Source organism: Biomphalaria glabrata, chromosome 15, assembly GCF_947242115.1.
Source record: "Biomphalaria glabrata chromosome 15, xgBioGlab47.1, whole genome shotgun sequence".
NCBI lineage: Eukaryota > Metazoa > Mollusca > Gastropoda > Planorbidae > Biomphalaria > Biomphalaria glabrata.
Window position 1 is genome coordinate 13508513 of NC_074725.1, and position 27667 is coordinate 13536179.

The 27667-nt window shown below is 36.4% G+C and overlaps 1 protein-coding gene across 2 annotated transcripts in view; it reads right to left on the minus strand.

Annotated features, from left to right (window-relative positions):
* Nucleotides 1-27667, minus strand: part of LOC106055685 (ATP-binding cassette sub-family C member 5-like) — a 130727-nt gene that overhangs the window by 100454 nt on the left and 2606 nt on the right. Inside the window, exons 1-2 of one of the 2 annotated variants that reach the window (XM_056012689.1) lie at nt 16555-16631; nt 8785-8965 (exon numbers count right to left, since the gene is read on the minus strand). The gene's annotated coding sequence lies outside the window, so the exon portion shown is untranslated. Of the gene's footprint in view, nt 1-8784; nt 8966-16554; nt 16632-27667 lie in introns of those variants that run through there. The other variant, XM_056012688.1, reaches the window with a different exon arrangement.

Genomic DNA, 27667 nt, shown 5'->3' on the forward strand with positions numbered 1-27667 from the left:
CAGAGTATACTGCGATTCTGAGTATAACCAGAGATTGTAGCCAACAGTTATTCGGCAGAAAACATTATCGCTAACATGACAAGCCGTCAGTTGTGAAGCTATGGGGGGGGGGGAGGAATTCCATTTTTTTTACACTAAATATTAGATATTTCGACTCAACCATGTAATCTTGCTATTCACGTGGAATCAAAATTACAAGACAGCTTTGATCTAGACCAGTGGTCTTCAACGGGGGCGCTAGCCCCTGGGGTGGGGGAGGGCGATTTCGTAAAATTAAGGGGCACTGGGAGCCAAAGAGGGTTTGGGGGGCGCTGGGCACAATAGGGGGCATTAGGGGGCGCTCGCATAAAAGGGGGACGTAGAGATGAAATAAGAAGCTAGAGGTGCACTGAAATAAAACAAATAAAAACTTATGTCGAAATTAACGCTGGCCAACTAGATATAGACAAATTAGAGTTATCTCGCTTCAAATTTAATTAATTAAGAAAAGAAACAACGTTAGACATTGAGTTCGGGATTCTCCTTTTTTCTATATTTAAATTCTTGCTCTGTTGCTGTAATCGGAGGATATCTATTGTCTTCTGTTCTTGCGCGCGTAAACATTTATGATTTGATTAACAAACTAGGTAATACGCTAATGCGCTAAAGCTAACCTTTAAATACAATAATTTAACTTTTTTAAAACAATGAAAACAATGACAAAAGTCGGTCATGAGGTAAACTGGCTAGTATGTTAATATCGATCCCCCCAAAGTTTTATTGAATTGCCACTAGATAAAAAGTATTCCAATGTTCTACTTCGAATGACACAATTTTCAAATGAGTCTAGGAAACCAAGTCGGCTACACAAACATATAGCAATATCCAAAAAGTAATTTAAGAATATTCATGAACAATTTTAAAAACTTTGTACTATATTTAAAAATATTTTTTTAAAAAGGCAAAGCATAATGTTTTAGTGGCCTCTTAACAATTGCAAAGTTTTTCCTGCCAAAAAAAAATAAATATAGTCTTATTATGTTGTTTAAAATTTATTTGTGACACAAATAGACTTATTTTTTCGTTAGAGATGAAATATTATTTCAAAATTGTACAAGGAAGTAACTTATTGCGACATATGGGGCACAATTAGTGGTTGGACGCTACAAAGGTTTCATACGTAATATAGATAAAGATAATCCAGATCTATCTATTTTTCACCTTGTGAGTTGTATTACACAGGCAACAGCTTGTTACATTTGAAGCCTACAATTTCATTCCAATTGTGAATCTAATTATAAAATTGTAAATAAAATACAAATCCTTGCCTTAAATAAGCTCATCTTTCAAATGTGTTGTAAAATAATGATGAGCAACATGTTAAACTCATTTTTAAACATCTGTTACTGATGTTCAAATTAAGTTGCAGGAAAAAAAAATAGATTTACAAATTTACAAATTTACAAAATTATGTCTTTAGTAAAAAGAATGTTAACATAGGAGGCACAACAGAGATATGGCTGCACTTACATGTTCCTTTAAAATTCCAAAACTGTGGTCGAAAATGGAATTATTTTTAGCTTTTCCATCAACATACGTGGTTAAACTGGATTGAGTGCGTAACAAACTTAATGAGTAAGCATAGAAATTGACTAAATGTATTCACTAGAGGAGACATTGACTTTGCTTTAGGCTAATTTAAAGCTTGACATGTCAAACTGCAAGAGACACAAGGTTCCCATTACAGTTAAACCTAAAAGTAGTAGGCCTTAATACTCAAAAACTTAAAAAGGTACTATTCAAAGGATTTGAAAGAGAGTCACGAAAATACTGTAGCTACGAGTTACTGACATAATTTTTGTGTAATAGTTATAAAATTAACGATCTGTTATTGACAGCATAAAAATGAATAAATAAATGACATTTTATTCAAATTTTTCTTCTCACGCTTCTTTATTAGTATTTTTCTAAATGGGGGCGCTGGTGGATTTTATAAAAGAAAAAAACGTAAAGGGGGCGGTAGTCCAAAATAGGTTGGAGACTACAGATTTAGACTCTAGTCTTTGCTACATAGAAACCACGGCGTGAGGCGATGTGAACTTAGATTTGTCACTTGTGCTAATATTATCTCGCCAATAAACAAGGGTATTATTCATTAAAATAGTCTTAATGATTTTTTTTAAATTTTACTTATATACTGGTACAGTACCCATTAGAATTTAGACATATATATTTATTAAGTACATTATCTAATGTCATGATACGGAATGTCACAATGCAGGGACCCCTAAAAAGGTCAAGCTCCCCCGGGTTCCAAAATCCCTACCTACGCCACTGCTAGCCCTACCTACACTATATAAAGGGAGGGGGTGTGGCTGAGTGGTAAAGCACATTGCTTCTGAATCCATTGAGCAAGAGTTCCAACTTCGGTATTTTTATGGCATCATTGAGTCACGCACCGCGGGGAATCGAGATCAGTTGGGGAAAGTAAAGGCAGTTGGTCGTTGTGATGGCCTTCGCGAACCTCTCGTTATAACCAAAGACACACTAGAGCTACACTAGGGCTACACTAGAGCTACACTAGAGCTACACTTGATCTGCCTCATGGATCGCAAGATCTAAAAGGACAACTTTTTTACTAGCTTCAATATATACACGAAAAACGTAAAACGATTTATAGAAAAAGAACAGCAATAATGCTGTGGAAACCCACAGACTCGGGGGGCATTTCTCCGTGTTACTAGGGAGGGTATAAAACACAAGAGCTACTTATTGGATTTGATCCCTTCCATTGAGCCATTCCACCCCCATCCTTTTCACACTCCCATAGATAAACGTTCGTGAAAATCAACTATATTCGCTTCATACCTATGTCACAATATTGGTAAGCATGGTAGTCATTTCCCAGGTTGATGCTACGCTCGAGTGAACACACGCCACTAAGATCTAGCTGTTCTAGTACATCTTGCGTGGGTGGCAGTGACACAGTGTTGTCCCCTTTTCATTGCTGTCATTTCAAAGAGTAACACCACGTGCATAGTGGCTTATAGACTTTTAAACCAATCAATTCCTACTTCATGAAGTTGATAGTGATCTAGAATCTCCTTCTATTTATTTCTGTGAAGTGTCAGCAAATAGAAGGGAGTGAACTTTAAAACTCACTTACAACGTTATGTTCAAATAATAGAATAAAATAAACATTCCTAGTTTATTTGTCATGGGAAAAAAAAACAGAAAACAGATTGGCCAGAAAGGGGATCGAACCCACGACCTTTCATAAGCACTTTGTCCTTTGATAAGCTCTTTGTTTTGTCAACACGATAGATCCGGAATTTCAACCCCGGAATTAGATCCCGGATATCGGCTTTCCATGTCAACCAAGAGGTTGTTTATAAATAAACATCTATCTAGACGGGTAACCTATTGCCTGTATGTTACAAAAGTCTCGCTACTTGATGCAAGATGCGAGATCTAGTCACTAACAAATAAATGTGATACGATTCATCGCGTTCACAGCAAATGTTTCAGTCAGTGACTCTACGCAACTTCAAACAAGATACAGTCAGACATTGATGTGGATTTTCAACAGAGAGGGACAACAAAATTTAAAAAAAAACTTAGAATCTTTATCGTTAGACATAGATTCCTTTCATTAGCTCTAGATTCTCTTTATAATAAGCTCTAGATTCTCTTTATCGTTAGCCCTAGATTCTTTTTATCATTAGCTGTAGATAGCGGACAATGGTTATGCTTGCCCTGGATGTGGCAATATATGTAGGTCACAGCTAGGGCTGCGCAGCCACGGGAAATACTGCATTCCTCATTAATCTTCGGACTCGAAGACAAACCTTATTATTATTATTATTATTATTATATAGTCATCCATTTGGAATAGGTGGAACAGATGAAATCTTGTGTTTCTCTACATTAAACTATTGTTCAAAGTATAGCTCTAGATTTTTATTTTGTTGACAACATTGACGTTCAATTCATCATCGCCATTAACATTGTTTAGTTCTTCGACAACTTCAGAATTTGATTGGTTCCAGAGCCAAAGATCATGAGGCTCAAGTCTCTTGAGAACAAGATAACAGGTAGGTCAGAGTTCAAAAACATCCGTCCTAGGAGCTACACTTCTGGTTTTATATGTGAATCATCTCGTTGGGGGGGGGGGGGTCTTTAAAACGGAGAAAAACCCAAGACATGAACATCAAAAAAAAGCATCGACTAAAAAAGACAACACAAAAACCACGTTCTCGATAGCCAAGTTATTAAATAACAAACCTGGAAAAATAAACCCATTTAAATGATATGAAATGTTTATGTTTTATACATTTAAACAAAATCTATTTTGGAACATTCTATTTTTATGAAATATATAGAATATCTTTTGTTTATGAAGCGTCAGTATGTAAATATTTGATATTCATTATCAGTAGTGTTTGTATGTTTTGGTAAAATTTATCAGAATTCTGCGATACTAATAAGTAGGCCTATTTCTTAATGACAATAAGTATTAAATGTGTGCAGAAATATTAAAACTAGTAGCATGTTCAAGCAGGTACTGCCGGTGTATGTAAATAGTGTTTCCTGCGTGTTACCTGTTTGAGCAAGGATTGCTTGTGTGTTTTAATAGGTAGATTGGGAGAGATTATTAAATAGACAAACTCAAACAAATGTCAAGGTCGTCATAATGAATGCTCTTTTAACAAAGCTTATCATATACTGCAGGAATAACATCTAATTTTATTCAAAACAAAATTAATTAATTATCACTAATTCGTTCATTTTTTATCGATTCATGTATTGTTATTGACTATGAAAAATTAAGCAAAATTTCATTTGATCCAAGAATGGGAAGTGGGATAATTAGAATTAGATAATTCGTGGATATTATTTTTTATTGAGTCATGTTTTGTTAAGTACAATAAATAATTGTGTAACGTTTCAACTTGATCTGAGAATGGGTCTAGGAGAAATAACGTGTACAAACTTTTTACCAGACAGACACACAGACAGAGGAACAGAGTGAGTTGATGTAAGCTTGTAATTAGTTTGTACTGCAAGCGAAAGATTGAAGAACTTTGATTCTACAGTGCTAAAAGTGCATGAAAATGATCGCCAATCTTTGAAATACCTAGCTCATCAGCACATCCTATAATCTATACACCGGAACCATCAGACAGCTAGCTATTTGTAGTTAACCGCCACAAAATGAACATGTTTTATTACCTATGCTTACATGTGCTAAAAATAAAGAGTTCAGATTATTTATTTAAACTTCGCGTAATAATTGTCAAACGCTATCTATCCAGGTTGGGCATGGAACTTGAGTCGGTCAAGGTGTGCGTTTCTAAAGTAAAGGGGGTAAGGAGTTTTGAAAAGATGATGAATCCTTTCAGGAATGTCTCTGTTCCCTTCCCACCAAATGATTTAAGCCGTGCTGTGCCCGTGCCGTCTATCCCAAACGACATCTGAGAACCACAACATTAAAATCGTTCGCCTTTTAGAGTAGCTGTGTCACTATCCTCGAAATGCGAAACAGCTAGCCCCCAACAATTCAAACATTGTGCCAGTGAAAAAGAATCAGTTAAATTAAGCGATGATATATTTTACCAGGAGGCGCGGTGGCTGATAAAGCGCTTGGCTTTTGAACCGGGGGTTCCGGGTTGGAATCCTGGTGAAGACTGGGATTTTTTATTTCGGGATCTTTAGGCGCCTCTCATGGGTACCTGACATTAATTGGGAAAAGTAAAGGCGGTTGGTCGTTGTGCTGGCCACATGATACCCTCGTTAACCGTACGCCATAAAAACAGAAGACCTTTACATCATCTGCCCTATAGACCACAAGGTCTTAAAGGGGAACTTTACTTTTTTACTTATATTTTACCAATATGCTAGCAAACAAATAGGGTATGGGCCTACAGAGAAACATAACTTGATAACTGAATGACCTCATTTCTCAGTAGGTTTTAGTATTTTAAAACAAATAGTGTTTAATTCAAGATTACCGGAACTTTTGTTTGGTGCAGTCCTCAGTCATTTCAAGTTTATCTTTTTTTTTTGGCAGTTCATATTTCGTTTTTGTTTTTTGTTTTTTTGTACTATTTTTTGTTTTTAAATTTATGTTTGTATTCGCTCTTTGATGCTTAGACATGGTTTAAATATCTTTAGGCTTGAGTTAGTTGTTATGTTTGTTGTTCTTGTATTAGTTCTGTCATTGTGAGCGTGGGCTGAGATTGACATGCAGGGAGTAGGTGTAAGGTATGGGATTACATCTCGCCGCGGATTGATGGGAAGTGCAAGCAAATCATCTCCCGTGTAGGAAGACTCAAGCGCTAAGTTCAAGTTTTAAAAACCAGGAGCCGAAAGGAGAAAGAGAAGTCAAATAAACAAAAATTAGACTTTGGATTATGTAGAGGGTGGTTTACAGCAGTGGCGTAGATAGGGTGGGGGAGGGGGTCCAAATTTGAAAATTCCCCCGGGCTCCCACTTAATGGACCCCCTAATGAGTTTCCGAAATTTGTTTTTACATTTAATATTTTGACATTATCTCATGATGTTGAATGTCAAACGCAGGAACCCATAAAGAGATCAAGCCACCCGGGCCACGAAATCCCTACCTACGCCATTGGTTTACAGTAAAGTTATGAAATTAAAACTATTTTTATATTTAAAAAACATTTTTAAATCAGTATTTTTTCGATAAATCTCTCGTCTTTTATTCTAGAGCCCAGGGCAAACACATGAGACAAATCTTGCGGTGCAACTATCAACCGAACATGAAATGAATTGCATGAAGGAGCCAGAATGAAAAAGAAAGTGAATATGAACAATGGACATTATTTATGAATATTAACGCCTTTATCAACTCCTGGTTAACTAGTGTACCTGCTGCTAGCCAGTTTAGTGGCTGCCGGTGAAGGATCTTTCTTAAGATAAGATATGACTTATCAATAGTATTTAAGCCTACATCCTATATGACTTATCACTAGTATTTAGGCCTATATCCTATATGACTTATCAATAGTATTTAAGCCTACATCCTATATGACTTATCACTAGTATTTAAGCCTACATCCTATATGACTTATCAGTAGTATTTAGGCCTATATCCTATATGACTTATCAATAGTATTTAAGCCTACATCCTATATGACTTATCACTAGTATTTAAGCCTACATCCTATATGACTTATCAATAGTATTTAGGCCTAGGCTATATCCTATATGACTTATCAATAGTATTTAAGCCTACTCCTATATGACTTATCACTAGTATTTAAGCCTACATCCTATATGACTTATCACTAGTATTTAGGCCTATATCCTATATGACTTATCAATAGTATTTAAGCCTACATCCTATATGACTTATCACTAGTATTTAAGCCTACATCCTATATGACTTATCAGTAGTATTTAGGCCTATATCCTATATGACTTATCAATAGTATTTAGGCCTATATCCTATATGACTTATCACTAGTATTTAAGCCTACATCCTATATGACTTATCACTAGTATTTAGGCCTATATCCTATATGACTTATCAATAGTATTTAAGCCTACATCCTATATGACTTATCACTAGTATTTAAGCCTACATCCTATATGACTTATCACTAGTATTTAGGTCTATATCCTATATGACTTATCACTAGTATTTAGGCCTATATCCTATATGACTTATCACTAGTATTTAGGCCTATATCCTATATGACTTATCAATAGTATTTAGGCCTATATCATATATGACTTATCACTAGTATTTAGGCCTATATCCTATATGACTAATCAATAGTATTTAGGCCTATATCATATATGACCTATCAATAGTATTTAGGCCTATATCCTATATGACCTATCAATAGTATTTAGGCTTATATCATATATGACTTACCAATAGTATTTAGGCCTATATCATATATGACTTATCAATAGTATTTAGACCTATATCCTATATGACTTATCAATAGTATTTAGGCCTATATCCTATATGACTTATCAATAGTATTTAGACCTATATCATATATGACTTATCAATAGTATTTAGGCCTATATCCTATGGTGTGTGTCTAAAAGTGTATATGGATGTCCTTCGTCCATCCTTGTTGACCATGATTTCAAATTTGTAAGGAGCGCAATATTTTTTTTTAAAGTTGGAAAACAAAAAGCTGTTTGTGAAACGTGAATGAAAGTATTGTTTTGTCCTACGATGCACTGCGGGTGACCGGGAAAGTAAAGAGTAGGTTAATGTTCATTACTTGAAACGGACAGTTAATCTGCGTATGATATATCTACCTACCTACCTACCTACCTACATATCTATCTATCTATCTATCTACCTATCTATCCACCTATCTATTCATCCTTCTATTCATCCTTCCATCTATCCATCCATCTATTTGTATGTCTGTCTATGTTTTGATTAGTAAAGGGTTTGAGAAACATTTCAAGTCTTCACTATTAATTTTTTAAATCTAACAAGAAATAATATTTGGAATGAAAGTTAAGCCTTAACAATTCCTTTTGCTTTATGCATTAGCCTATTAATGGTGTTTAAAAGTTGCCTCGTTTTTTATCAATGAACTGTTAAGTGGATAATACTATCATTTTGAAATATACATTAATTCCTGATATAACTGTGTTTTCATTTGTTTTTATTTCATACACAGTTTTACAGTAATTGAGCATGCCCTTACGTTTCCGCTAACGATAACAAGACTTTAGGCCACAGAACGCTGTTTGCGCCATAAGTGTTAGATTCTATAGCTTAGAGAAGAAAGCTCAAACATTACATACCCGACTTGTTAGGTCCGAGTGTTGGAAAGAAAACACAACTCTGTGGGGTTGCCAGTCACGATTGGGTGACTCCCCTTGCTGCCGTAACACCGTGTGTTTGGTGTATGTCGGTGTAGATCCACGCCTTGCATGGACTTTTCGGTTCGATTTTCTTTGCTTCTTTTATATTCGCCCTTTAGATCTAGGTAGTGAGACAAAACAGAATACAGTCAATGGGGAATTCTTTCCATATTGTTATAATCTTTTTAAATTGATTTCCGAATACAAACTGGAGACAATCTAAGTTAAGTTTTTGTTGCTATAATGTGTTTGAAGTCTTCAGAACTTATCTGTACTCCATTATTTTGCTGGTAATATTCGATTCTCTTAATAGCATACCATATTCGATACGGATGACTGCATGGGAACTATCTTGTCACGTGATGTTGTATATCTATCTCTATAATTTTAAGCTGCGTGAATTCATTCAAGAGAGGCAGAAAGGCAAAGACAATGGGTTGCCTGAGCTAGCCAGGAAAACCAGTGACTTGGCAGAATTTAGGTCATTGGTTAATATGCATGACTGAATGCATGGCGCTTAGGACGTAATCATCTTCTTTTTTTGAAGTAACGTGTGTATCATATAAGATAAGAATATATTTATACATATATATATATACAGTGAGAGAGAGAGAGAGAGAGAGAGAAGGAAAGTGAGAGAGAGAGAGAGAGAGAGAGAGAAGGAAAGTGAGAGAGGAGAGAGGTAAAACAGGAAAAAGAGAAAGAGAGAAATGTAAGATAGAGGGGAAAGAATATAGAAAGAAAGAGGGAAAGGGAGATAATGAGAAAAAGGGGAGGTAATGCATTCTCAGCTGATTGTTTAGTTTAGAAAACACTATAAAGTTGTCCACACTTAATATCAATATGAAAAAAAAAAGTATTTAAAAATTGAAGACAGTAGCCATAGAAAAAAATGAACACAAAATCATTTCTTATTGTATTCATTCGATATAAGATCTACATATAGATATACATATTGTGATGTGCCTACTAACGACAATAGCGGATGCGTGTCATGGATCAACCATGTCTTCTCATTGTCATTCATTGAGAGCACTATTCGGACCATGTCGACGTAGTTTCTCTAAGGCAGTCTAAGGGCATAATGAACACATACAGACTCAACTTTGTTGGACTTCATTTCTTAATAGTAGGTTTTCATTAATTTATTTATCTATGTGATGTGGCCCTGGATACAAAAATCTCTATAGTCCCCCTCCCCCCAAACCGAAACAGTTAACAGTTAGGGCAACACCGATTTAAACTATTTCCACATAGAAAGGTCAGGGTCACCACATGACTCTTCTGTTTTATCAGCGAAACTATTCAGTTTCCGTTTACATATGTCCCTCTTAAAACCTTGTAAACAAACGTGATAGATTTTTTTTTTCTTGGGTATTAAGTTTTATTTGAGATTTCTGGATCAGGGTGGATAAGTTTATGTCAAGGCAAGGGAGAGAATAATGTTTGTATATAAATATACAAGGGACTTTCTGCAAGACAAGAGCGAGAGAATTCCTGCAATGTTTGTATACAGGGACACGGTTGTCAATTCAGATGGTTCCCAAAATGTATTCCGTGAGTCCCATCAGGTAAAAAATTGACCTGGTGCAGGAGATGCCTTGATCTCATCACATGGTCGCATCTTGACAACTTGTTTAACTGAATGTGAGGATCTCAATCTGGGAGAAGGCCTATGTGCTGCCTCTGGGCGCTCATCAAACACAACTCTGATCGAATCGGGATTCGAACTCCAGCCCCCTTGATATGTAGCCTAGTAGTTCATGCCTCTCAGCAACACATCTCCTCCCGTGGCATTAAATGTTTGACTTCGCGATCGCCCTTTCGACTTGATGGGAGGTTGACGTGTCAGGAGAGCCAATGAGGATCTGTTGTTTCCCCCCCTCCTGTCCTTGCTGACTACTTAACACTTACTTTTGGCGTGTCTCTACACACAGCTTGGGAAATATTCAAGACTTCATATTGAGATTGAAACAGAATTTTACAGTATTTGTTGAATATATATCTGTAAACTTTTATAGTGGAGTGCAGGCCTACTTATGTTTAGTGTATAGGATTTAAGCGGACTTTCTATTTTTCTCAAGAGTTAATACATAATTTAAAAAATAATTCAATCATGATTTCTGCCAAAGTATTTCATAATGCGATTTTATTTTATATAATGAAGTGATCTTTTTTTTCTTTATTGCAGTAGTTATACAATTTACATTGTAACGCAACTTGAGTGTCAAAACACTTGTCTTATGGCTTCTTTCCTTTCGTTTGACTTGGTTGACTCAAGCCCTATTTAGTTGAAGGCTGCTATTGATTTCAAGACTGAAAAGTTGGCATTGAGAGTTCCTGTAATGGGACTCAAACTATTTGGGAACCAGGCTTTGGACTAGATTTTGTTATAAGTTTTGTTTGGAATATGGGATAGTTCTGAAGTCAGAGAGTACGTCCCGCCTGTTGTGACCTAGAGTAAAGGTGTTTTGTTTAATGAAAGGTCTAACCGAATGACACGATTTACTTGGACAAGTGTACTTTCTGAATGGGAAGAAGAAAAAACAAACAGCCTAGTGTTGTTTTCCTCAACTGATCTACAATCCACTCATTTCTATATTCTCTTAGTACCCACCACCTGTAAGTAAAGTCCTGATTTCAATCAAACCCCTTTTAAAAAGTAGCATGGCTGTAACAGAACCAGATCTGATTGAATTACTAAGAATGGGACTTCAACGGGATAAAAATGTTTCGTAGGTCATTGTGACCACTGCAGACAAATCATGCATGCATTTTTGACCCATACAGTCAAGACACAGATCATCATATATATAGTTGCCAGTGCAGGAGTCCAGAATGTCTCTGAATCCAATCCAATAAAAAAAGAATTCTCATCAGGAACTAACTCCTGTTATTTCTTAGTATTTTAATATTAAAAGAAATTCCATCACAATGGTTTGCTAGGAATAAGGCATAAATTAAAACATCATTACCAAAATACAGATATTAGGCTACACCAAAATGAATCCATTATAAACAATATGGTTCCGCAAAGTTGTCTTTGTCGGAAGTGGTAATCGATATTATAACTATAAAATGCCTCCTAATGACATCCGTCTCAAATAGCCTGAGTCCGGCGGAACTGTTTACACTAACATGAGAAGTGGCGAAGGCGAGTAACTGGAGCCTAAACCAGTAAGCTTCGGACAGGCTTCCCACCTAAGGAGAAGGAAGACTCTGCATCTCTACTGCCTTGCAGCTGTACCTCAAAATAAGTAAGGCTTCGCCAGGCAAACCCGAGGAAAAAACAGGAGCCGGCGGTACAACACCCTGGCAGACCCACTGACCTCAAACTGTATCGGCATAGATTAGATCAGTTGTGTGAAGAGGAGGGGGCGCTGCTGGCTGCTTTGGTGACATCGTTTAGAGCAAAGCTTATGCCTAGCTATTCATCTCATTTATATAAAATGATCCATCGTCGCTTAAAAATACAACCATTACATTGAAAATACAACCATTACATTGAAAATACATCCATTACATTAAAATACAGGAAAACATCATAATACAGTTACATCAAAATGAGGCCATTACATCAAAATAAAGCTACATCAAAAAGAAAGACTTATACATCAAGAATCGATAAATAATATGCAGCAACCTAAATAGTATCTTGACACGTCCACACCAGTTGGCTGCTGAAGTTTGTTTTATTTTCCTTCAGATTTGAAGATGATTACATCCTAGCCCAAACCTGCCGCAAGACGACGGGAAAAGGCAGCAGGCAGTTCAAGCCCATGATCATCGGAACAACAGTCCAGAACGCATACCACACCAGGCAGCCATCCGTACAGTTAGTTGTCTGAATTATTAACCACTTTGTAACATGTATGAACAGTCTAAACTAACTGAACTGATCTCTTCTATTCTGGAATATCAGTTTGTTTGTTGTTGGTTTTGTTTTTTGTCCGTATTCCCCTCAAACCTTTTATTCTTGTGTGTATGTGTGTTTAAAATCACACTTTGTTTGTTTAAAACTCAGGCCCTGGCACTGCACCGATTAATCTTAGAGATTTCAAACATAATGCGTGTACAATGTGTGTATTGTTTTTTAAAGTCCAATTTATGTTTTATTCTATTCTTAAAACTATTTATATTCCAGTAATTTTAGATTAGATATTAAAAACAAAAAAAAAAAGAACTTATTCCCAGATTCCAGATAAGAGCACTCCTCCAGGTGTGACCTGATTCTACTTCACATAACTCTACACTTCATTGCCCACTGATAAAAGAAACGGGGGCACCTTGACACAATCTACTCCACTCCACAATGGGACTGTTATCTTAACCACGTGACTAAACCGCTCCAGGAATGTGGAACGGTCAAAAGGGCTGGGGGACCACCAGACGTCTCCTCTGGAACTTTAATCTGCCCTTTCCGTCTCACAACCAGTGGTGGAGGTATAGCGCGCAGAGAGGAAAGTATTCCAGTAACCAAACACTTCAGAAACCTTTTCTTTCATAACAAAGTCCATGTCACATTACACTCCCTGTTTCTACGCGTGTTAGTTCTTGGATTGTTTCTTTCTTAACAAAGTCCATGTAACATTACACTCCCTGTTTCTACGTGTGTTAGTTCTTTGATTGTTTCTTTCTTAACATATTCCATGTAACATTACACTCCATGTTTCTACGTGTGTTAGTTCTTTGATTGTTTCTTTCTTAACAAAGTCCATGTAACATTACACTCCCTGTTTCTACGCGTGTTAGTTCTTTGATTGTTTCTTGCTTAACAAATTCCATGTAACATTACACTCCCTGTTTCTACGTGTTAGTTCTTTGATTGTTTCTTTCTTAACAAAGTCCATGTAACATTACACTCCCTGGTTCTACGTGTTAGTTCTTTGATTGTTTCTTTCTTAACAAAGTCCATGTAACATTACACTCCCTGTTTCTACGTGTGTTAGTTCTTTGATTGTTTCTTTCTTAACAAATTCCATGTAACATTACACTCCCTGTTTCTACGCGTGTTAGTTCTTTGATTGTTTCTTGCTTAACAAAGTCCATGTAACATTACACTCCCTGTTTCTACGCGTGTTAGTTCTTTGATTGTTTCTTTCTTAACAAAGTCCATGTCACATTACACTCCCTGTTTCTACGTGTGTTAGTTCTTTGATTGTTTCTTTCTTAACAAAGTCCATGTAACATTACACTCCCTGTTTCTACGTGTGTTAGTTCTTTGGTTGTTTCTTTCTTAACAAATTCCATGTAACATTACACTCCCTGTTTCTACGTGTGTTAGTTCTTTGATTGTTTCTTTCTTAACAAAGTCCATGTAACATTACACTCCATGTTTCTACGCGTGTTAGTTCTTTGATTGTTTCTTTCTTAACAAAGTCCATGTAACATTACACTCCATGTTTCTACGCGTGTTAGTTCTTTGATTGTTTCTTTCTTAACAAAGTCCATGTAACATTACACTCCCTGTTTTTACGCGTGTTAGTTCTTTGATTGTTTCTTTCTTAACAAAGTCCATGTAACATTACACTTCCTGTTTCTACGTGTGTTAGTTCTTAGATTGTTTCGTTTGTTTTGTTGGAAAACTTTTAGACGTCCCTACAGAAACCATCGTTACGTCCTAGCTCAAGCCTGCAAGATGGCAAGGAACTGTAGCGGGCAAAAAACTGAAGCGGGCAGAGAACTGACGCGGGCAGGGAACTGTAGCGGACAAGGAACTGTAGCATACAGGGCACTGTAGCGGGCAGGGAATTGTAGCATGCAGGGGAACTGTAGTGGACAGGGAACTGTACCATACAGGGAACTGACGCTGGCTGGGAACTGTAGCAGGCAGGGAACTGTAGCGGGCAGGGGTTGAACTTAGGACTATCGTGACGAGTAGTGACGACACATACCATACCAACTAGGCAACCAAACTTTTTCTCGTACATAGAACTCTGCTGCCTACACATGGAACTCTTAAGTAGAACTAGGTCTAGATCTAAATAAATTGTCAGCTAGTCAGTCGGCTAGCCTTTTTGATAAAAAAAAAAAGTTAACTTGGCTTTAAACCATTTTGATACGCCCTTCACGTATGACAGTTAAAAAAAAAAGTTTAAACATATTATTTAATAATGCTAGCCTCGAAATATTTCCAAGCATTATTAGTGACATTAAGAGGTCTCGGCGTTAGTCAGTTTGCAAATTTATGTTGCGTTCAAATAGATGTATCTCCTTTCAATAGTTCAGCACTAAAAGCCTTAAACTTCATTTATTTATTTATTTTTCATTAGTTAAACTGTAAAGTATTGAATGACTTTTTGATTCTTTCTCTTCCCAGAACCACGTAGTCGTGTATTCGGAATGCCAACTATTCACAAACAAGCAAATAGTTTTAAAATCCTTTTTTTTTAAACTAAGTTTATCTAAGGGTAAGAACTCCACACTTACAAGTATATCTCTCAATAGTGTAGAAGTTATTCCTTTATTCGATACCAAACAAAATAATTAATTACCAATAATTAATTGACTACTTGATTAATTTTTTAATTGATTCATGTTTTGTTAGTACGATAAATGATTGTTTAAAGTTTCAACTTGATACAAGAATGGGTGTGGGAGAAATAACCATTGCAGTTCTCTAAGGGAACCAAACCATACGTATTTAGCCATATGTTTAACATGTTTCGGATGTTAATGATAATCTACTTCCTGGCTCAAACCTTCCGCAGGCCAACGGGTGAAGGCAGAGGGCAGGGTATGATCTTGGGGCCATCGAGACGATCGAACGACAGTCCAACGCGCATACCTCACAACCAGAACCCAGAATACTGAAGGATTAATTTCCCTTGTTGGTATAAAAAAAAATTAGTTCACTAGTTGATTAAATTTAAAAAATTGATTCATATCCTGTCTACACCAACAAATAATTATGCTAAGTATTAACTTGACCCGAGTACCGCTGTGGGAGATGTAACGTGTCCAAACATTGTACCAGACAGACAGTAAGTTGATAGAAGCTTCGTCAAAAACATGTCAGCGATGAATTCTACAGACTAACTCTTCTCAAAGACATCTAAACAATACATTCCGCAAGCCATCTATTCTCAAAGACATCTAAACAATACATTCCGCAAGCCATCTATTCTCAAAGACATCTAAACAATACATTCCGCAAGCCATCTATTCACAAAGACATCTAAGCGATACATTCCGCAAGCCATCTATTCACAAAGACATCTAAGCGATACATTCCGCAAGCCATCTATTCACAAAGACATCTAAGCGATACATTCCGCAAGCCATCTATTCTCAAAGACATCTAAGCGATACATTCCGCAAGCCATCTATTCACAAAGACATCTAAGCAATACATTCCGCAAGCCATCTATTCACAAAGACTCCTCAGCCTTAAATTCCGCAGACAATGAATTCCGCATACCTTACATTCACAACATTGAACACAAGGATCAAGCGGCCATGTTTATGTTGGGCCAATCAAGCCTAATTGCTCTGGCCTCAAATACATAGACAATTTGTTTTTCTCTCCATTTAACTGACTTGTAAAAACTGGTTTTCCTCACAGTCTGTTCTTGTTCCAATTCCCCTCAAAGTCATTATTTGGATTGAAAGTTGAATGTAGAAGTCTAAGGTTACATTAAAGTGCTCAGGAGGTAAGAGAAACAAAGTACTCTCCAAACAATAAAGTAAAACGCACTTCATTGAACTTACCCGATCAATTGAAGAGAACAGACGCCTCATGCCAAAGCCATAACCTTCACAAACAACCGAAATAATCCGAAACTTTGATGCTTCTAATTTGTTTTGTATGTTGTTGTTTTTTTTTTTTAGCTTGAATGCATTGATTGTCTGTTTTAGCTCTGCGAAGTAATCTTGTCAAGCGCGAGAATTTCAAGCCAATTGAAACTTAGTTAATACAAAAATAAAAATACTTTAAATAGAGGCCTGGATTGGGTGGAGTTGAGGGGGGGAGGGCAATACATTTATCTTGTGTGCAACACACGAGAGGGAGGATGGGATTAAATGCTAAAGAATGAGTTTGTTATCAGAAAATAGTTTGGCCGTACAAACATCGAGTAATCCCTTTAAATTTAGTAATAGCAAACAAGTGTTTGAAGAATGTTATACATGTAGTACCCTCAAAACCACATTCCAGTTATGTCAGTAATTCCAACTTTCGGGGAAATTTTTTTAAGAGAAAGGAGAAAGACAGACAGACAAACAGACAGACAGAATGCCTGGTTAAGTGATATGCGCTCTGGACTGTCATTCGATGGTCATAAGGGCTTATTGGTACACATATGAGGCCCAGAGGAAATCCAATGCAGAAGTACAGACAACTTAAATAGACCCCTGGCGGACGTTTTCAGCATCAGAAGTTAACAAAAAAATAAGATGGTCACAACTGGGTTTGCGTAGTCACGAGACACACTGCATTTATCCTTAATCTTCGGAATCGAAGATATTGCCATGATTGTTCCAGAGTATTTAAAAAAGAATAATTGGATTAAACTACCTTACAATAATAGTATCATAGACTAAGATTTCTCTATTGATCTTAATTGGACACTTTTCCATTAAAAAACAAGAACTTTCCATTCTATTAGCATTGCGGAATTTCGCTACCTCTGACAATTATAACTAATCGTTTTCTGTTTTTTAAAATAATACTAAAAACTCGACAATATAGCTGGATGCTATGTAAATAGAATAAAGGTTTGTGTTCGAATCCGAAGATCAGAGTTTAGTATTTCAATTGGCACAGTATGCAGTCCTAGTAGTGAACTATTTTTAAAAAATAGCTTAGACCATATGTAAGTGACTCCATGTACTTTAAGAAAAGAAGCAAAATAAAATAAAAAAAAACTTATATAAGGGGAAAACAGCACAATTACTGCCATAGCTACAGCAAGATTTACCTCCCTTTTCTGCCCAAAACAAAGTTTATTAATTACCACTAATTTACTAAATATCGGTAATTGGTTAATTTTTTTTTATTGATTCGTGTGTTGTCACCGACAATGAATAACTGTACAAAGCTAGAGCTTGATTTGAGGATGTGAAGTGGGAGAACTAACGTGTACAAAATTTCTACCAGACAGAGGAAGCGAGTTAAGATAAGCTTGTACAAAAAACTCTTAACAAATCTAGGATGAAGTTCTCTTAATACTTTCGTGAAGGAATAACAGAATTGAAATGATTTTTTTTTAATCAATGGTACTGTCAGATATGTTCATCTTCACACCTTACTCACCTATCCCATAGTCTGACCGTTGGGGCACCACGCTTGATTTGTCCACCGTCTCTCTCCATCTCTCTGTCTTTTGCAATGACTAGAATCTCTTTCATTGAACTGCCTGTCCTATCTTTGATGTTGTCTTCCGATCCCTTTCTCTATCTGCTTCTTCTTCTTGTCCCTGGTGCTGTTCCTTGCTGGAAGGTCTTTGCGAGCCCTACCAACGTCGTGACATGGCCACACAGTTTTAGTGTGCGTTTTGTTTTGTCAGTCCTCAGTAGGTAGGTCATCGTAGGCCCCAATCGCTATTGTGAACTCGTAGTACCCACGTATACATTCGGTTTGAAATGTATAATTAAATGTTATTACTGATCGTACCGAGTTACAATGTGAGCCAGATTAGATGTTGCTTGAAACACGTTTGTAGATTTATCGGATATGTCATTTTTTTAAATAAATAAACTATGTATAAAGTAATTAGTTTGAAATAAAAATCAAACCTATGTTGTTGTTTTTTCATGAAATAAATTACTGAAGAAGACAATTAGATAAACGTTTAAGAGAAAAAATAGGGAAAAAAAAGTCTTTGGCCTCAGTGGAAGAACGCCAAATATTTATTTATGTCTATGACGCCAATGCAAGGGGAGGTTAATGTAGATATATTTTAGAGTATATTTAGAGTTGTCTTATCATTCACTTTTTTTTTTTAAAGACAATACAAAACTACCTTTTTAGTATCGGTATTATTGAAAGACCGAGCCAGCTGACAGTCCGATATTACATGTATTTTAAAATTCAACATTTAGAATATAATTAATAACCATATTTCAAGACAAGAGTGCGGCATGTAAAAAACTTCAATTAAAAAAAGGAAACAGAAGAAATTGAACTAAAAGTTGAATCAGAGACTGTCTTCAACCAACTTGGGATGGACGAATATACACACAGAATTATTGATTCATTATGACCGAGCTAACAGGCATATCTCGTGACCGGGTCTCATTCAACCCCAAACATTAACTTTGACTCTGGAGGTTTTGATTCAATTAACGCAGGATTTGCTGCCTCGTGGGAACCAGGAGTGGAGATATTGGACGAGCCGAATCCCTGAATGGTTTTGATTGGCCACGCTGTTTTCGTTCGCAATTCCTTTCTTCATTTTCTTTTATTCATTGTTTTCTTTGCATTACTCATGCTCTGGCCTAACAACAGAAAACAACAACTCGAACCTTCTAGTAACTGTACAAGGTTTTCTCTGTCTCTAATAAGAGTGCCATGTATTTGAGCAGAGCTATAGCCAGCTCGGTCCGGGCTTTTCAATATAAGCAGGCCCATACATTGCATATCATATGATGGACATCCTATTGTTGGCTAACCTGTCCTCAAAACCATTGTTAAGTTTGAGTATAGATAACTGTACGTATGCATAGCTGTATATTTTTATAAGAAATATAGGCCTTATATTGCTTTTTAATCGCCAAATGTGTAGGTCCTAAAAGGATGCCTCCTACTAGTAGTAGTAGTAGCTCTGTCTACGGATGTAGAATATTACCTTAATTTTGAAAAAATTGTTTGAAGGAGATATTCTTCTTAGACATGACGCTCAGAGGGTCCTTTTATAAGATTATAAAAGCTTTATCAATGTTATACATAATGGCATTTGCCTTAATGCCCATATAGCCAGTCCGCCCCTGGCTGTAGCTAAGGTTAATGTCAGGGTTAAGCAGAGCTGTAGCTAAGGTTAATGTCAGGGTTAAGCAGAGATGTAGCTAAGGTCAATGTCAGGGTTAAGCAGATCTGTAGCTAAGGTCAATGTCAGGGTTAAGCAGAGCTGTAGCTAAGGTCAATGTCAGGGTTAAGCAGAGCTGTAGCTAAGGTTAACGTCAGGGTTAAGCAGAGCTGTAGCTAAGGTCAATGTCAGGGTTAAGCAGAGCTGTAGCTAAGGTCAATGTCAGGGTTAAGCAGAGCTGTAGCTAAGGTCAATGTCAGGGTTAAGCAGATCTGTAGCTAAGGTCAATGTCAGGATTAAGCAGAGCTGTAGCTAAGGTCAATGTCAGGGTTAAGCAGAGCTGTGGCTAAGGTTAATGTCAGGGTTAAGCAGAGCTGTACCTAAGGTTAATGTCACTCTGTAAGATGAGCTCACGTGCCCTCTACTCCCGCCATCCCCTGTTCCAATTAAATCTTTGGTAATTTCTTGTTGAAATAGAAGACAACGAGGTTTATCATCTGTACTTCAATCACTGGTAAAATATGGCCTAATGTACAAGGTGTGCCATTTTCTTAAAAGCTAACATTAAAGTCTGGAAATCTTTTTACATTGGAATTTTAAATATTGAAATCTTTCAAATCGAAGTCTTTTACATAAAAGACTTTAAAATTCAAATCTTTAAAATTTAAGTCTTTTACATTTTAGTCTTTTACGTTGAAATCTTTTGCATAGAAGTCATTTACTTTGATGTTTTAGTTCTGCATTACTCTGCTCTTTGGTTAGTTTCTTTGCTTAACCTTCTTTACTTATTTTAACATATTTTTTATTTCGAACATGTTATGGATAAGAGAAGAGAGCAGAAGCAGCTAGTAATGAGAAGAGTGAAGAAACTGGCAAAGAGAAGAAAGGAAAGAGGAGAAGAGAGCAAAAGCAGATAGCAAAGAGAAGAGAGAGAAAAAAAGCTAGCAAAAAAGAGAAGAAAGAAAAGCAGAGAAAAAAAAGGTTTTAGAAACTGGGAAAAGACAAGCCAATTTAAATTATCGTTAAGCCAAACTGAAAACCTAGTATTTAAAATGTCTAAATTGGCAGTGTCTTGTTGACTTGGTCTTGTATTAGGCAGTCTTAGCAGTATAAACCTTTTTCTTTTCAAAGATGGAGACGAAGGGAAAAAATCTATTTATTTTTAAGATCAAGCAGACAGTAAAAGAATTCAGGAGCAAAGAATCAGATATAAATAAAATTCCGAATTGATGGTTATCTACCTTGAGTATTTCCAGGACTGAAAAAAAAAGTCTCAATGCTGCAGTGGTTACCTACTTATAGTTGAGTGAAGTCACTTTCTTTCACTCACGGTAAAGTTAAGAAACAATTTTTTTTTTACGGGGGACATAGCCAGGAAGTTTGAGAAACACTACAAAGTGAAAAGGTAAACACTTTAAAAAAGAAAACTTCTTCGGATTTTTAGAATCAATGCGTGGGAGTACTTGATGATTTCAAGCAGCTTTGAATGTAAACAAATGCAGACAGTGCTGCTCGACTTTCATATAGTAGGTCAACTGTTTAATGTCCAACACAACCCAGTGCTGCAGAGCTGTAAGCGGTACAAAAATAAAAACCGTACATCACATGGATATAGGTTAGAAGGAGAGTTTATTTGTTTTTGCAAAGCTTCTATCAACTCACTGAGATCCACTCTGTCTGTCTGGTAAAAAGTTTGAACATGTTATTTCTTCCACTCCCATTCTCGGATCAAGTAGAAACTTTCCACAATTATTTGTTGTAACTATTAAAGCATGAATTAATTTAAACATAAATCAATTAGACAAGTGATTACTGGTAATTAATTATTTTGTTTGATACCGAAAAGGCAAATAAATCCTTAAGTATAAACCGATAATTCTAAATAAGTGAGGTTTTGTCCTCTTAGATAATTATGTACCTTATTTCTCCCACACCCATTCTCAAGTTGAGTTGAAACTTTAAACAGTGATATATTTAAGCTAACCCAAAACATGAATCAATAAAAAAAAATAAACAATTAGTTCATTAATTATTATTAATTTGATTTTTTGTGTGTGTGTGCAGAGTTTAAGAGCCTAACATGCACGATTAGATTGACACATGGATACGAGTAGGACATAATTATCTAGGAAAGTCTGAAATACAGTAACCTTTTCGACTGGACAAGCTAAACAAGATAAACAAAACAAAAAACAAAGCTTATCTAGAGGGGAAGAACTCCGTCCATAAAACTATATTTACCAATAATGTAAAAGCTATTTCCCTTATTCGATATCAAACAAAATGATTACCAATAATTAATTTACTAATTGAGTATTTTTGTTTATGATTCATGTTTTGTTAGGTACAATAAATAATTGTTTAATGTATCAACTTGAATGGAGAAATAGCGAATACAATTATTAAAGGGGACTAAACCCAACAAATTTAGCCACATCTGTGAATACTGAAGTATTAGTTTCCCTTGTTGCTATGAAACAAAATAATGAATACCAGTAATTATCTAATTTGTAACTTTTTAAAATTGATTCATGTCTTCGTCTATAATAATTGTGCGAAGTTTCAGCTTGATCCGATAATGGGTGTGGGAGAAATAACGTGTACACAATTTTTACCAGACAGACAGAGTGAACTAACAAAAAAGTTCTTCCATTAAAATTGAAAACCAAATCCCGTGTCCTACTCAATAAAAGTGTGCCTTATCTTATTCCTTCGGAGCAACATTTTCTTCACTTCCATCTATTTTTTCTTATTTATTTACCTTTAAATCTTTATACTTATTTCTCGAGCAAATGTTTAGACAAAACTATCAGAAATATACGGCATTGTCGGTGTTTAGTAAGTTAAAATCAAAACCAATACAACTTAGGTAAAACTTTTAAAATTGTGTTTTTAATAAATCCTACGACCTCTGGAATGGTTTAAAAACATTCAGGGCAAGTTTCAGCAAGACTTTTTAAACTGTGTTGATTGCTATGAGGAACATACACCTTACTTTGTGTTTTATTTTTTACATGTTTATGTATATGTGTTATGGAGTGTGTCTGTGTGCGTGTGTATGGTTACGGTGGGTAGAGGTTAGCGATTGGTTTTGAATGATGCAAGATTGGTGGCATTGTCGTCACTTGGTCTTAGTTAGGGGAGACGACTCCAGAAAGCGAGACTGAACGGTTGTGTTATTGTAGTGAGTTAGATTTTGTTAAAGAATATAATACAGAATGCTACAGTTATTTTATCTCATTTCAACTTGATTTTATCTTGTCAATAAAGTGTTATTTAGTTTGTTCGCAAAAGGAAGTCAAGCAAGTTATTTGAAGTTTTATTAGCTAAGATCCATTACGCCTACAACGTTTTAATTGTCTCCCAGCAGTTTGGGGCTACAAGACAACAGGTAACAACAATGTTTTAATTGTCTCCCAGCAGTTTGGGGCTACAAGACAACAGGTAACAACAATGTTTTAATTGTCTCCCAGCAGTTTGGGGCTACAAGACAACAGGTAACAACAATGTTTTAATTGTCTCCCAGCAGTTTGGGGCTACAAGACAACAGGTAACAACAATGTTTTAATTGTCTCCCAGCAGTTTGGGGCTACAAGACAACAGGTAACAACAATGTTTCCACTACACTGATTACACAGCGCATTGCACCGGGAGCGCTGAATATACTTTCTAAAATAGAGCAGTCTACATTCAACTAAAGGTCGAATCTTTTTCGCGTAACTTCTTTAGGCTTACGGTTGCTATCAAACTAGATATATGGCCTATAGGACATGGGAAGGTAAGGTTCAGAATTTAAGTGCTGTTCTACAGTGGCGTAGCTTGTGTGGGGGGAGGAGGGGGAGAATTTGAAAATCCCCCCGGGCCCCCACTTGAATGGTGGCCCCCAAATGAGTGTTTTTACGTTAAGTATTGAATATTACGCAAAATGCAGGGGCCCCAAAAGAAGTCAAGCCCCCCGGGCCCCCAAATGATGGAAAATTCCTAGCTACGCCCCTTCTGTTCTACCCAAATCAATACTTAATTCCTTCGAAATATACCTATTGCAGTGAACTATTTACTTAAAGACGTTTTTTTTACTTGCTTATTTGCATATTGTGTTTGCACTAATAAAAAATTACGTTATTATTTCATCACCTGTATTTGTTCTTGAATCAAGTTGGAAATAGCTATGTTGCTAATGTTGTGACTTTCCCATTAATGCGACAATATAGTTTGACTAGACCTGTAAACATGTTACGCCAAAGACATGACTTAACATCAAGTCATGTGGTAAGACTGTGTATCATTATATTGCTTGTCTACACGATCGTAAATCAAGTGTTCCAAGTCAAGACAGGAAATAGTCTCACGTTCCCGGCATTCTCATCAGATGTTCTCGGTCTGTTGCCCACACAAAACTCCTTTGAACATCCGTACGCGAACAACACAAAATTCCACTACAGACACCCTGTGTAGAAATCTCATAGGAGTAATGCAAGTGGGATCGCGATGCTAAGAAAGGGGTCGCTATGTAGTGATGCGATACTCTGACATAGGAGTCGCTATCTTTTTAATAAACAAGAATTCGCCTATTAAATTACTTTGAAGCAGACTGCTAGATAAAAAGAAAAAAAAAGAAGACACCTACATCGATTCTCTGAAACGAAAGACATCTAGCTAGATTCTCTGAAACGAAAGACATCTAGCTAGATTCTCTGAAACGAAAGACATCTAGCTAGATTCTCTGAAACGAAAGACATCTAGCTAGATTCTCTGAAACGAAAGACATCTAGCTAGATTCTCTGAAACGAAAGACATCTAGCTAGATTCTCTGAAACGAAAGACATCTAGCTAGATTCTCTGAAACGAAAGACATCTAGCTAGATTCTCTGAAACGAAAGACATCTAGCTAGATTCTCTGAAACGAAAGACATCTAGCTAGATTCTCTGAAACGAAAGACATCTAGCTAGATTCTCTGAAACGAAAGACATCTAGCTAGATTCTCTGAAACAAAAGATGTTCTGGGTTAGATGCGCTTTCTCGGAATAAGTTTTGATAGAATCTCTCAGAGTACGTCTAGTCACATATTCTGAAACAGGTATCTATAACACATTCTTTCAGCTTGATATCTAGACAGCTGTAAGTTGTGTGTACATACATGTTTTATACTGTCACATTCCTGTCTCATTAATATGTATATTTTGTGGACCATTAATTAAATGTTCTGAACTACGATTTAAGCTAGCTTTCACGTATAATTAATAATCCAGAAGTATAACTAACGCTTACCTTCACCTAACCCTTTGACCTGGCACCACACATGATCTTCTCCATTCAGGGGCGGACTGGCTATATGGGCATTCGGGCAAATGCCCGGTGGGCCGGTATCCAAATGGGCGGTAGGGCCATAGTAATCATCTTTTTTTGAAATCACGTCTGTATTTTATAAGATATGGGCGGCATGGATGTCACTATGGCGCGTATTAAATTGTTAAAGCTTTTATAGTATTCTCTTACGAAAGGGTCCCTCTGAGCGACATATTTAGGCTTATATTCAGTGTATCACAGCCATCGGTACATTATCAAACTTAACATAGTGATTTTGAGGACAGGTAGACCTAGAATTGGGTGTCCATCATATAATATACAATTTATGGGCCGGATGAAATAGAAATGCCCGGGCCGATTATGACACCCAGTCCGCCCCTGTCTCCATTCCTCTCTGCCCTCTGCCTTGAATAGAATCTCTTTCAATGACAGGCCCGACTATTCTTTGTTGTTGTCACTTTCTCTGCCGCTTCTTCTTTTTCCTGGTACTGTTCTCTTTGCGAGCCCTAAGGATCTTGTGATAGTCGTAAAGCTTTAGTTTGCGTTTTTTGACTCTGTTCAGCAGGTCGTCTTGGGGGACCTATGTGATGCTGTTTCGAATCTCCTCATTTGTGATGTGGTCTTTGTAGGTGAATAGTCAAACACTACTGCCTCTTAAATGTAAGAGGTTTACAGAGTAAAAAAAAAATCTCTTCTTTGATTAAAATTAAACAGAAGGGAAATAAATCTTACAATAATACGCCTTCGTTAAACATTTTAAAAATTCTTCTCCCAAGTTTACAAATCGTGTGAGTTAGCGCCCTTGTTGACCTCACTTTCAGAAGTGATATAATTGCGTCATTCCTCTTTGGACTCTGGTTACAGGTAATATATCCTTCCACCGGATCTCCTCCACCCCTCTCTATGTTCTCTCTCTCTCTCCCGCTATTATTCTTGTCCTTCCTCCGTGACCCTCTGCAACAGTGAAAAGCTAAGCATAAATTAGGGAGACGCCCCTGTCAGGTATGAGAATGTTTGTGTCGGTCATAAAGAAGGTGTTATCTGGGTGGATGAAAGATCTTTTGGACCATGCAGTTGACTCTCGTAAGACATTTTTTTTTTTTATTTTCTGAATGGTAATGACGTGTATTTGAAATTCTTTGTACGGTATGTCACATTCTTTCAGAACTGAAGTTTAAAAAAAAAATAAGGAAAAATATAATCCATACATATCACTAACATTGGTGTTCGGAAACTCCTTAAAAAGACGCGAGGGGAGAGAATCTCTTCTAGGGATTATCGAACCTATTCTTCAGTAAAATTATCATTATTGAATTACGTATTAGACTATTAGTCATTTCATTCACCACACAAACAGCCAGATGAAACGTGTCCCATATAGACATTAAGAATTATGCACCGAACGAAGGTTAACGAATAGAAAAAGCGAAGGCCACGTCTGCGTCTTCTGATCCATTTCAAGAGTTAGCATGTATTGGGTGACATTGTATGTTTCTTATGAAACCGTCATTAGAGTAGATAACCTCGTTATGAAGTGTGTGTATGTAGTCTGATGTAATCATGTACTATGACTAAGTTGCTATTTTTAGAAGGATGGACTGCAGGTGCGAAGAATAAAAGAGGGACGAATGATAAGAGACGTGAAGACGTGTGAAGTCTGAGTGGCGACAAGATTAGACTTCAAGTAGTTGTCAGATATGGTGAAATCCCTTCAACTTCTTGTGATTTAATTTGTATTTTGTATATTACTACACCGATATTGAATACTTGTAGATATTTGTTCATACAAATATTTAAAATCTGTAAATGTTTGTTCATACAAATATTTATAGCCTATAGATATTTGTTCATAAAGATTTTTGTTTGTTTGTTTTTTCTTTTGTTCGTATATGAGAATTGTATGCTTTTGTTCAAATGTATATTAATGCATACTTCTACATGGTAGGTTGGATTAGCTCACACCACCGAGTTGAAGTAGGGGCCCTTGGCAGGATGTTTTTGGTGCTTACCTTCTTGAAGTTTCAATATAGATCTAATTAATAGTTAAAAAATCATTAGTGCAGAAAGAATTAGAACACTTATAAGTTTTATCTCCTTTCCCAAATTTTTAATATGCAAATTTTGCTACAAATTTTATTATTTTGAAATGCGGAGACAGGTGAGATCCTGGGCAGCCGCACCGTCTTCCACTGTTCAAACCCGGGCCATGAGCCACAACCCAACAACATCAACATCCACCTCCTCTTTTATAGTTCGCCTCTTTCACCAGATGTTAAAGCAACTGGACAAAGGTCAGGAACTAGAGAACTAAGCCCAGAAGTACATTACTTCCCCTAGTAAATACGTCCTCCACCGTGCCTCCACTCCAGAGCATTCTAACCTGGCAATATGTAGATCTAGAATCTAGATGGACCAGTTTCAAACAAAAGTTAGCAGATAACGCAGCCATTTATTTTATCTCCAAAAATTCAACCAAAATGTTGGACGAAACAAAATTGTAAATAACTTTTAAAGATTTTAACGTTGATCGTCCTATCAAATATTTTGTTAA